This window comes from Diadema setosum, chromosome 7, assembly GCF_964275005.1.
Source record: "Diadema setosum chromosome 7, eeDiaSeto1, whole genome shotgun sequence".
Lineage (NCBI taxonomy): Eukaryota > Metazoa > Echinodermata > Echinoidea > Diadematoida > Diadematidae > Diadema > Diadema setosum.
Window position 1 is genome coordinate 36,806,535 of NC_092691.1, and position 11,406 is coordinate 36,817,940.

An 11,406-nucleotide genomic window follows, 5' to 3' on the forward strand; every position below is an offset into this window, starting at 1 on the left:
AATGGCCACCACAGGGGGCAGTATGCACATTTTGCAATCAATAAGAGCACATGGGATTGAGCTGTAGCAACATTTTTTGGCACTAGGGTAGAGTAATGATTTGATCTTTATTAACAAAGACGTGTGTGAAGCCACATTATAATTTCAATTTTGGTAGTGATGATACTGCTTTTCTGAATTCTGAATTTGAGAGTAAATAATGACTCAAGTAAACATTATCAACATACATTCAAGAAATTAACATGTTTGTAAAATATTAGATAGCACCACACTTTCACACAATCAGTGGAATTTATTGGAGATATGATTATCTGCCAAAATATGCAAAAAAAAAAAAATAATACTTTTGATCAGATTTTTCCATCACACCATTTAGAATAACTGTCAGCTTTATTTCTAATGAGCAAACACACATTCAGATGAAAACAAACAAACAAACAAACACTGTACTCAAATAGTGACAGAAAAAATAATACACATGTCCCACACGAATAATAGGCTCTCTTTACTTGAATACAATTATCAAAACATTCAGTGACTACTAATCAGGTATTTCTCTTGCATGACTTGGGTTTGACAACTGCTTTGTATCCATCATACAGCCTGCTAAAGCTCTTGGCGTTAGACCAAAGAGCTGGACCTGTCAAAATCAGTTCATTTACAACTTTACTGGACTCTTCTGCCTTGGAAGCCCAAAGCAACAGCCATGAACAGGTATGCATCATCTGTGTTTTTAATTGTTGCATTCACATGACACCACGCCAATTTTATGCTGGTTCGTTGCAAACAATCCATTACTCAACCATTCTCATCTCAAATATGTCACGGACAAATTAGTAATCTTTTGGAAAGTGAATGTCAAATCTCAAACATTTTGAATATTCTACAAGTAGATACATAAATATATAAACATTGCACATACAAACAAGATCATGAGCTGATTAGAGACAATCTTACATTTTATATCTAATTAATTTTATTGTAAATTTACTTGTACATATGCTTTAGAATTGACATGAAACAGTAACATGGGTTGAAGTTACTCTCGTCTTATTTTTTTGTTTCCAGACCTCCATGTTCCAGTGAGGTATATCAAAACCATTGTACATAGAACAAAAAGCAACTGAAAGCCTTCTATGCCTAAAATTTCAAAGTAAATCATATTTATGGATGAAATTATGATGTCCAGTGAGTGCATATTCACACTTAGAACCTTCAATTTTGAGACTTTATGCCTGGGTAATTCATACAAGGATGTACCTCAGTACGTTCATACATGTACATACACTGTAAATAAGTACGTATGTGTGTATGTAAATATTCATGTCATACATATGAATGTAAATACAGATTTTTAATGCCCTTATGCAGCTCAAGAGTTATGTGAATAGAATTCATGGAAAATGATTATATTTTATCAATTTGATTTCTACTGGCAGATTCTTGAAAGTTATCAAATTTCCTATAAATCTACTTTTATATCATTCATCTCTCCCAAATCATGAGCTATGAAACCATTTCAAAATTGTAAAAATTATTCCTTCATGTTTTTTGTTTGTTTTTGTTGTTATAAATACATTTACATTAAAAAAAGAAACAGGAACTTTGTTGTTGTTGTTGTTGTTGTTTTTTGGTAGCAGTAGTCAGGTCACACTGATACAGAGTTGAGAGGAATGGTTGGCCAGAAATGGACTTTTCCCCTTTTAATTTATAAATGTTATCTCATCTAAAACAAATGGTGGTCTAACATAACCTCTCTTATCATCTTTACAGCAAGTCACCAGAATGAAGATGACATCAGATGCCACTGAGAAGACAAAATGCTGCAAAAAGAGGAATGTTCGCGTGCATTTTAATCTCACGAATTTCGCGAGAGCCAAGATTCGCAAAATTCAAATGCACGTGAAAGTTCTTGTCTATATATATACACTATACACATTGAATGTTAGAGGCAACTTGCAAAAATTTTATGCTGTGAAAATGGCTATGGGCTCCAATTTGCGAAAATTCCATGCCGTGAAAATATTGTGTTTTATAGTAAGACAGGTGTCTGCAAAAGAACTTGCCCGACTACCATAGGTAATCAAGACTAAGCTTATCCGGGGCAAATAACAATGACAAAACTAACTGGTTTTACATTGATAGGTTGAAAAAATATATGTAATGAAAACAAATACAAATTAATACATTATTCTTAATGTACTCAGTTAAACATACCTTCAGATGTTCTACTTTTTCTTTCCTTACTCGCAGTCTCATGCACTTGGCCATTTTTCCATGCAAATTCTAAAATTAAGTTGCCAAGCGCCCTTAAACTTTTTATGACTTAAGTAGGGCCCTGAGAAGAGGACAAACAGTAGGTAAGCATAATTTATTTGTCATTGCCAGAACACAGAATTGTTCATTTAAGGTCGCATGATCATCTCAAGTACAAGTGTACTAAATTAACACTTGACTGCGTGCATCCCAGGTTCTTCAATGTCGATTCCCCAGACGTGAAAGTCAGGATATGCCAAAGATGCTCCTCAACCAGGAATCTCGCGTTTATGAACTTATTATTCACTTATTATTCGGTTTGGCGCCGGAAACCAAGTCGTCATTGTCACAGGAAACGATGTTGGGGGGAGGGGGAGCTGCGTTTTTTTATTGCACCATATGTTAGCAGCTGCTCCTACAGCCCCTCAAGTTTGAGGTGTGCGCGTTCATCAATGAACATCACGGCAGATCTATTCGTGACTGATGAATAATCTCCTCCTTGCCACCAATCTGGGCTAAAGGGCGGCTGCATCACCGAGGTGGACTCCTAAATTGGTTTGACTCGGCCGACTATGAAGGCCCCTACTGCCTCCTGCTGCCGCCATCAAGGTGGCGACTCCAGAAATTCAGGACGCTAGGTTGAGGGCGAGATTGGCAACGTTTCTCTGATTGAAGGGAGGTCTGCAGAGTCAAGCTCCTCCTTCTATTCTACCCCCTCGAGGGGAAAAAAAAATGAATAATAGCGGGAAAAAATGAATAATAGCGGAAACAATTTTTTTGTACGACTTAACAGTGCACTTACCATGAATGAGGCATAGTGCAAGGCAGTGGATAAAGCTCACTTATGAGTATCTGAAGCAGAATCAAGACATGGATGTTAAAGTTGCAAAATTTGAGAAACTTTAGTTATTCAGTAGCAAATTCGGTATGTTTATACTGAATATGTCTGTCCATTCGATTGGAGGCAAAATTGTGTGCCTATACAGAAAGCCTGCTGACAGTCTTGCAATACACAATGCAAAACTTTTGGGCAAGGAGCTTTTTGTCAAAGTACCTGACATCAACATAAATAGTGCCTGTTTCACTGCCATCAAATGTTGCCATTCACTTCCTCACAGGAATGTCCTACTGTCTCAATGAAATCTGTGCACCCATCTTTCTTATTTTAACCAAATTATTTTAGTTCACATTCTGCATCTCACTGTGACTTATTATTGATGTATGTTTTGAGTAAAGACATTTTGGTGACCGACTATGACAGCATCCTACTATAATGGCTTCAAACCTGTTGCTCGGAATCACCTGGTAGTATTTTCCTTGGTTTATGAACTAGGACAGACATATGTTGTTTGCTGCTTTCTTCCTTCTGTCTATCATATCTTTTCTTCCTGCTGTCTTTCTTTCAGAATATAGTTTTCTTCTGCATGCAAGACAGAGTTCAGAGGAGATCACCTGCTCTGCACCAGATACTGAAACCATCTGCAGGACTGTTAAGAGGGGAAATGAGGTTGAATAGCTTCAGAGTCGATCTCATTCACATCTATAATGTACCAATTATGTGGCACTACTGAACAGCCACAGGTAAACAGCCGTTGCAATCACATCCCGAAAATGAGCAGGAGCCCAATGTTCGTGCAGGAGCCGTGTTAAAGATAGCTCACATTTGCGGCGTAACATGGGTGATTGCAGAACTTGTGCATGGGTGGAATACGATCTGAAAACGGGAGGTTCAGCTCAAGCATCAGAGAATGATTTGCAGATGAAAGACAAAAAGCAACATGATTCAGTTTGATGTAATGATCCATGGCAATATGTACTGGGGAAAAATAAATCTCTGTTATCCCATGATATTTGGAAGATAACCTTTAATGTAACATCAATCCGTGCAAGCATGAATCATGAACAACAACATGAAATCCACTATTGTGCACAGTCGACTCAGGCGCCTCCACCTTCTCACGCCAATCATGACGCTCCAGAGGCATAAAAGAGAAAGTGTGCATAACAGTCTGCTTGATTTGATGCAGCACAATACAGCATGGATGTTTGATCTGACACCATCTCCACAAGAAAAACTGATCCTATCATCCTAGTATCTTTTTTACACATTCTGATCAAAAGGCATAATTTACCATTTGCAGATGAAACAAAAACCCAGCATTAGTGCTTCAAAATAGTCATAGAAACAACCAATGTAAAGATTTAAACCAGTATAATCGATGTTAAGTATTGTAAGATATATAAAATGTGAACAATAGTTACAATAAAAATGTTTCCAGACTAAACGTCTATAGTTATAGTTCAATGAGAAAAATAGTGATATATCCTTGTATTTTAGGCTTTATTGCAAAAATTTTATATGGCAGGATGTTTTGTGATACAACTGACTTACACATATGCATCAAAAGTGATATCTTGAACATTTTTTAAAGGACAAGTTCACCTTCATAAACATAAGGATTGAGAGAATGCAGCAATATTAGTAGAACACATCAGTGAAAGTTTGAGGAAAATTGGACAATCGATGCAAAAGTTATGAATTTTTAAATTTTTTGTGTTGGAACCGCTGGATGAGGAGACTACTAAGGCTCGTGATGTCATATGAGTACAACAGTATAAAGAAAATGTAAAGAAAATTCAACATATTTTCACTTTTTTTGCATAATAAAAGAGCACTTGACTTGCCTCTTTCAAAAGGCAATGGGAATAATATTACCCGTAACATATGTCAGTAACGAGTCAATTGAATGTGTACTTTTTTCAAAAGATTGTTGTACTCATTGTTGTACTCATGTACACTATTGTTGTACGCATGTGACATCATACACTGTAGTAGTCTTCTCATCCAGCGGTGACTGCACAAAAACTTCAAAAATTCATAACTTTTGCATCGATTGTCCAATTTTCCTCAAACTGTCACTGATGTGTTCTACTAACATTGCTACATTCTCTCAATCCTTATGTTAATGAAGGTGAACTTGTCCTTTAAATCACTGCTCCCAAAGGTAAACAAGACCTTTAAAGGAGAATGAAACTAAAATATAAATTGAGGGCACGCAACAATATAAGTGGAATACATCAGCAAAGTTTGAGGAAAATTAGACAATCTGTTCTAAAGTTATAGAATTTTAAAGTTTTGGTGCAGCCATTGCTAGATGAGAAGACTACAACTCTTTGTGGCATTATGTTTGGATGATAAAGAAAATATATAGAAAATTCAACATATTTTTACATTTCTCTAGCATAATCAAAAGGCACTTAACTTATCCCTTTCAGAAAGCAGGGGGAATGATAATTACTCATATATGTCAGAAACAAGTGCTAGGAATGTGTAAGCCTACTTTTTGTTTGAAAAAAAAAATGGCATTCTGTAGAATTCTCTTTATATTGTTGTACATGTATGTGAGTATATCACAAACTGTAGTAGTCTTCTCATCCAGCAATGGCTGCTCCGAAACTTGAGAAATTTCACCAGATTGTCCTATTTTCCTTAAACTTCGCCGACAAGTTCTACTAATATTCCTGCATTCACTCAATCCACATTTATGTGTGGGTTTCTTTTTCCTTTAACCCAGAGTTTCACGCAGGATAATCACATCCCTATATACTCTTTATTTGACCCACCAATGTGTTGTATGTAGTGGAATTTTGTATGTCTATCTTCATTCTGAAACAATTCAAACATTTTAATGATAATGACATCTACTACCCTGAATTATTATTTGATTTATGCTTTGGGATCATGGTCTTCATTAACAATTCATTGTCATTAATGGAAAATTTAGATGGGTTTCAATATATTGCAGGCCTGCTATATTTCTATATCAAATCAGAGAGATATTACTTCTATTTTCAAGTTAATCAATTCATGGAAATAACTTGGTCCCCTTAAATATTTGCAAATGTTTTTGTTGGTACTGCATTGTTTGCTGATATTCACATGTACATTCACTTTGTACAAAATAGTACCCACTTCTGTACTCATAAGTTCATGTAACAGGCCAGTTTGCTATTGTATACAAGTGTTCCTCACAAATGCTTTTCAGTATATGGAATAGCATGTAGTATTTGCATGAACTATTTCACCCTATGTTGGGCAAGGCATATGCAAGGTTTCTGGTCGCCAAAAACAAATTTTATAGAGATCTGGTCAATTCAATCAAGTCTCACTTAACTACAATGATGCATCTGCAGAAGAAAAGTAGGAGTGAAATTTACAGAATAACAATTTTTGACAGTGGGAATAATATATCCTGGCAATACGTTTCTTTCCCAAATTCTGTTTTCTTTGTGTTTGTTTCCACATTATGTACATATCACCTTCTAGCACCCCTGTGGCCCAGAGCATCTACACAAGTGTCCCACAGCATTTGCTAGGAACTCCTTTACATACTGAGACATGCTTGCAACATGAGAGGTCTATGTTCTTTGTCAATCAGCACATCTTCTTTCAAATTTACAAATATAAGGGTTACCATGGTTACAGCATTATCTTTCGTAAAGATGAAGAATTGGAAGAAATTGGGCTATTAATACAAACTTGACTAGGCATGTTAAGACTCAGCTGTCAAATTTGAAGAGACTGGAGAGGAGAAAAAATCAACAAACATGGAGCAGGGGTCGTTGCTTGACCTCTGACCTGCGATACTTTGATGGTTCTTGACCCCAGCACGATCCCTGAATGGTGCGGCAGGTTTGATGAGTAACACCTTGCCTCCGCCAACAAATAATACACTGATGAAAATGAAATCATCAACCATAAATGTCAACACCTTGATAGGTTTATGCAGTAAGTGGCTACCACAAAAGTGATAGAGTTGCTGATTTATGTTGCAAATGATATGGTATCAAGTGATGTGATAGCCATGATATAAAAAAGAAAGAAATTTGATGCTGGGTATAGGAGGAAGAAAATGTAACACATCACTTTGTTGAGAGTTTGATTAAGGTGTTCAACTCCTTCATTCTGGAGGAAATGTGGAGAACTTTTGCAATGTGAAGTCGGAATTTACAATTGATGTAGCACCTTCCAAAAAAATATTGCTGCTATAAAGAGTCATACTAATAGGTGCCTGGGGAGAGAGCACATATAATTTTTACACCAAACACAAGTCATTTTGTCTTTGAGATCATAGGGGCACCTTTTAAAGGAAACCAAAACCCAAAGAGAAATGTGGATTGAGTGAAAGCAGCAACATTAGTAGAACACATCAGTGAAAGTTTGAGGAAAATCGGACCTTTGATGCAAAAGTTATGAATCTTTAAAGTTTTGGTGTTGGAACCGCTGGATGAGGAGACTAATAGAGGTTACGATGTCATGCAATTGTCATGTGTGGACAACAATGTAAAGAAAATAGAAAGGGAATTCCACAAAAATTCACTTTTGTAGCATAATGAAAGAGCATTTGACTAACCACTTTCAGAAAGCAGAGGGAATAATGGCGACCCTTATATGTCAGTATCAAGTTGATGGAGTGTGTAATTTTCATGAAAAATGAATTTTTGTGGAATTCCCTTTACATTTTCTAGTAAAAAACAGAGATAATTGGATGCAGGAGACCACCATCATGTCACAAATACCTTGAGGCATCATTGGGCGATAGTAATTGCAATCTTCTTTAAATTCCTTTGCCTTTTATGTGACATCATATGATACCATGGACACCAGATAAGACAGTGTTGATTGTCTGACATCAGTTCATGTTATAATAAACCACTGCTCTTTTGATGGAATCTAAAATTGAGGGGGGAAAATGAAGCAATACAGAGACAATCAATTACAAACCCTTCAATATGTGTCATTTTCCATTTGACCCTGCACAGTAGGGCCTATCCATAATGATAAACCATAATCTGATGTGATGGTAAATATCTAAGAAATGTCAATAAAAATTATGACATACAGAGAATCTCTTGGTATCATTCATAATAACATCATCATATGTATTTAGCAAAGTTAAGTGACTGTTGATCTTTAATGGTATAGTTATGGTCCAGATGGGGGATCAAGATTTTTATTTTTTGGAAGATAATTCAAAACCACTTTGAAATATTAATAAGCATACAATTCTAAGAGGATTTCTGATGAACATCTGTGTTGAAATTGCTGAGATATCCAAAAACAAAGTAAAACAAAGTGGTTCTAATAAAAGGTGGGTCCAACCTTTCATTAGGACCTCTTTGTGTGTGGGTATCTCACCAATTTCAAAACCAATTTTCATCAAACAAATTTTGAATTCCTCTTAGAATTGAATGCATTTACATAATAACACAGAGGTTTCTTATTATCTCACAAAAAAAGTTGGAAACCTGAAATCCCATCTCAACCAAAACTACACCATCCCGTTGAGCTGGATTTGATTGATGATTTAATTTAAGACATCTTTATCTGATAGCCTATATTAGAGCAAAGCTTAAAGAGTGTGTACAGTTCTGGTCAAGGTGAGGATTTAGCTTTTAACGTTTTGCGAGATATTCAGAAACTACTCTATGAGATGTCAAAGAGCATGCAGTTCTAAGGGGTATCAAAAGTTTATTTGATGAAAATCGGTTTTGAAATGGCTGAGCTATCAAAAAACAAGGTGAAACAAAGAGATACTAATAAAGTTGTGGCATGTCGCCTTTTATTATTAGCAGTTTTTTGGATATCTCAGCCATTTGAAAACCAATTTTCATCAAATAAACATTGAATTCTTCTTAAAATTACATGCTCTTTCATATTTCATAAGAGGCCCCACCTCAACCAGTACTGTACAGTCCCTTTAATGAAAATCAGTTCTTATGGTATGGAAAAAAATCAATTAAATGAGAGTATCCCTATCATTCTGTGACCTTTGACATTTTGTCACATGATTGCTGAAATCTATTATGCAAACAGGTGCACCTCGTGGTGTGGTATGTCTCATCTCTCAGAGTAGCGACGTCAAGAATTGGGGTGAATTGATGGACAGACACTCTGGTTTACAGCAGGCAACCTGAATGTCAATGTCTTCTCTTACCCATCAGTGCGAAGGTATTAAATTTATGTTAACCAAAGGCTCAAAGGGGAATGTGAAGAACAACAAAAACAACAACAATGAAAAACTGAAAAAAAAATTGTTGTTTGCGTTGGTAGTGGCAAAAAGCCCGCGTGATGTTTGGTACAACAGGATATGAGTCATTCTTTCATATAACTGTGGCGTCACCAGAAGACATTCTAATTATTCAAGTGACTTTCAGCAACCTTTTACAATCGAGGTGCGTTCCCACAGCAGGAATGAAATTTGGATTTGTGATCCAGTTTGAAAATTACATCTCACTTTTCAGATCATTGTTCAAATGGGGTGAAAATTCTACCGAATAGTCAGGACTGAAACATTAACGTTTTTAGGCAGCCAATCAAATGACCAAATATTTCACAAACCCACTGGAGTGGAACATCTGTGACCTCAGCCTGACCCCAGCCGCTTACGCTACCCAGCATGCAGCATTAACAAGCATCACAGCACACTCAATGCAGGCCTGGCCTGGACACACACACACACAAAAAAAAAAAAGAAGACATGCACATCATCATCATCATCGTCGTCGTCATCGTCATCATCATTGTCATCATCATCATAATTGGCATGCATTGTATGCGCTTACTGCTGACCTGTTTATAAGACCCCGTTTACAGTGCGCCGCGGCCGAGCCGCGGCCGAGCCCAGCCCCGCTTCAGTGTAAACGCGCAAATGGCCAAATGCGAGGCCAAAATAGGCCTCGCATTTGGCCTCGCTCTGGAGGTGGTCTCGGCCGCGGCCGAGCCACGGCCGAGCCCGGCCTCTTCTTGGTGTGAACGCAAACTGGGCCAAATGCGCGGCCAATTTTAGTCTGGCTTCCAGACCCTCTGCCCGTACTATTTTGCTATTCACGATATTAACCCCCTCAACGTGGAAAACTAGTATAGTTTAAGGTGGTTTTGTCCTGCAAAGGATTTTTCCTTCGGCAAAGGCCTTTGCCCCAAACGGCGACTTCGTCGCCACGGAATCCAGTTGGCAAAGGGTCTGAAAACCAGGCTATACCAAATTGCGTTTGTTTACAAGCAGAGCGCCACTGCGACAAAATATTGAAAGGTTTGAATTAAAAGCGCGGCCGAGCCCAGCAGTGTAAACGGACAAAATTGCGAGGCTCGGCCGCGCAATTGAGGCCGGGCTGTAAACGGGGTCTATGTGGCTTAATTGATTAATTTGGTGAAAAATAAACTGTACTGCTCCCCACCCCCAGCAAAAACAGCCAATGCATTGTGGGCATAAACACATCAATGAATGAATTACCATTCCAACGGGACACAATGCGGAGCAATCACTGCAGTCATTTGGAAAAATTGCGATCCAAATCACGATTTTTTAGCTTGCCAGCCATTCACAAAAAAAAATTGTGAGATTTGAATTGCAATCGAAATAATGATGTTTTGGTCTCTGGATCTGCACTCCCAACCTCCTGTGTGAACCCCCTACCCCCACCACCATAGGGGGAAATTTATGGTACTATTGAAAAATTGCAACAACTTTAAAGGACAAGTTCACCTTCATTAACATAAGGATTGAGAGAATGCAGCAATATTAATAGATCACATCCGTGAAAGTTTGAGGAAAATTGGACAATTGATGCAAAAGTTATGAATTTTTAAAATTTTTATGTTGGAACCGCTGGATGAGGAGACTAGATAAAGGCTCATGATGTCATATGAGTACAACAGTATAAAGAAAATGTAAAGAAAATTCAACATATTTTCACTTTTTTTGCATTATAAAAGAGCACTTGACTTGCCTCTTTCTAAAGGCAATGGGAGTAATATTACCCATATGTCAGTAACAAGTCAAGGGAATGTGTACTCTTTTCGAAAGATGAAATTTTGTGAAATTCTCTTTATATTTTCCTTATATTGTTGTACGCATGTGACATCATACACTGCAGTAGTCTTCTCATCCAGCCGTGACTGCACAAAAACTTCAAAAATTCATAACTTTTGAACGGATTGTCCGATTTTCCTCAAACTTTCAATGATGTGTTCTACTACATTGCTACATTCTCTCAATCCTTATGTTAATGAAGGTGAACTTGTCCTTTAACTGTTAATGTGCCACTTTTGCACCTCCAACTCAATCGACGGTATGCCAACTTCACATA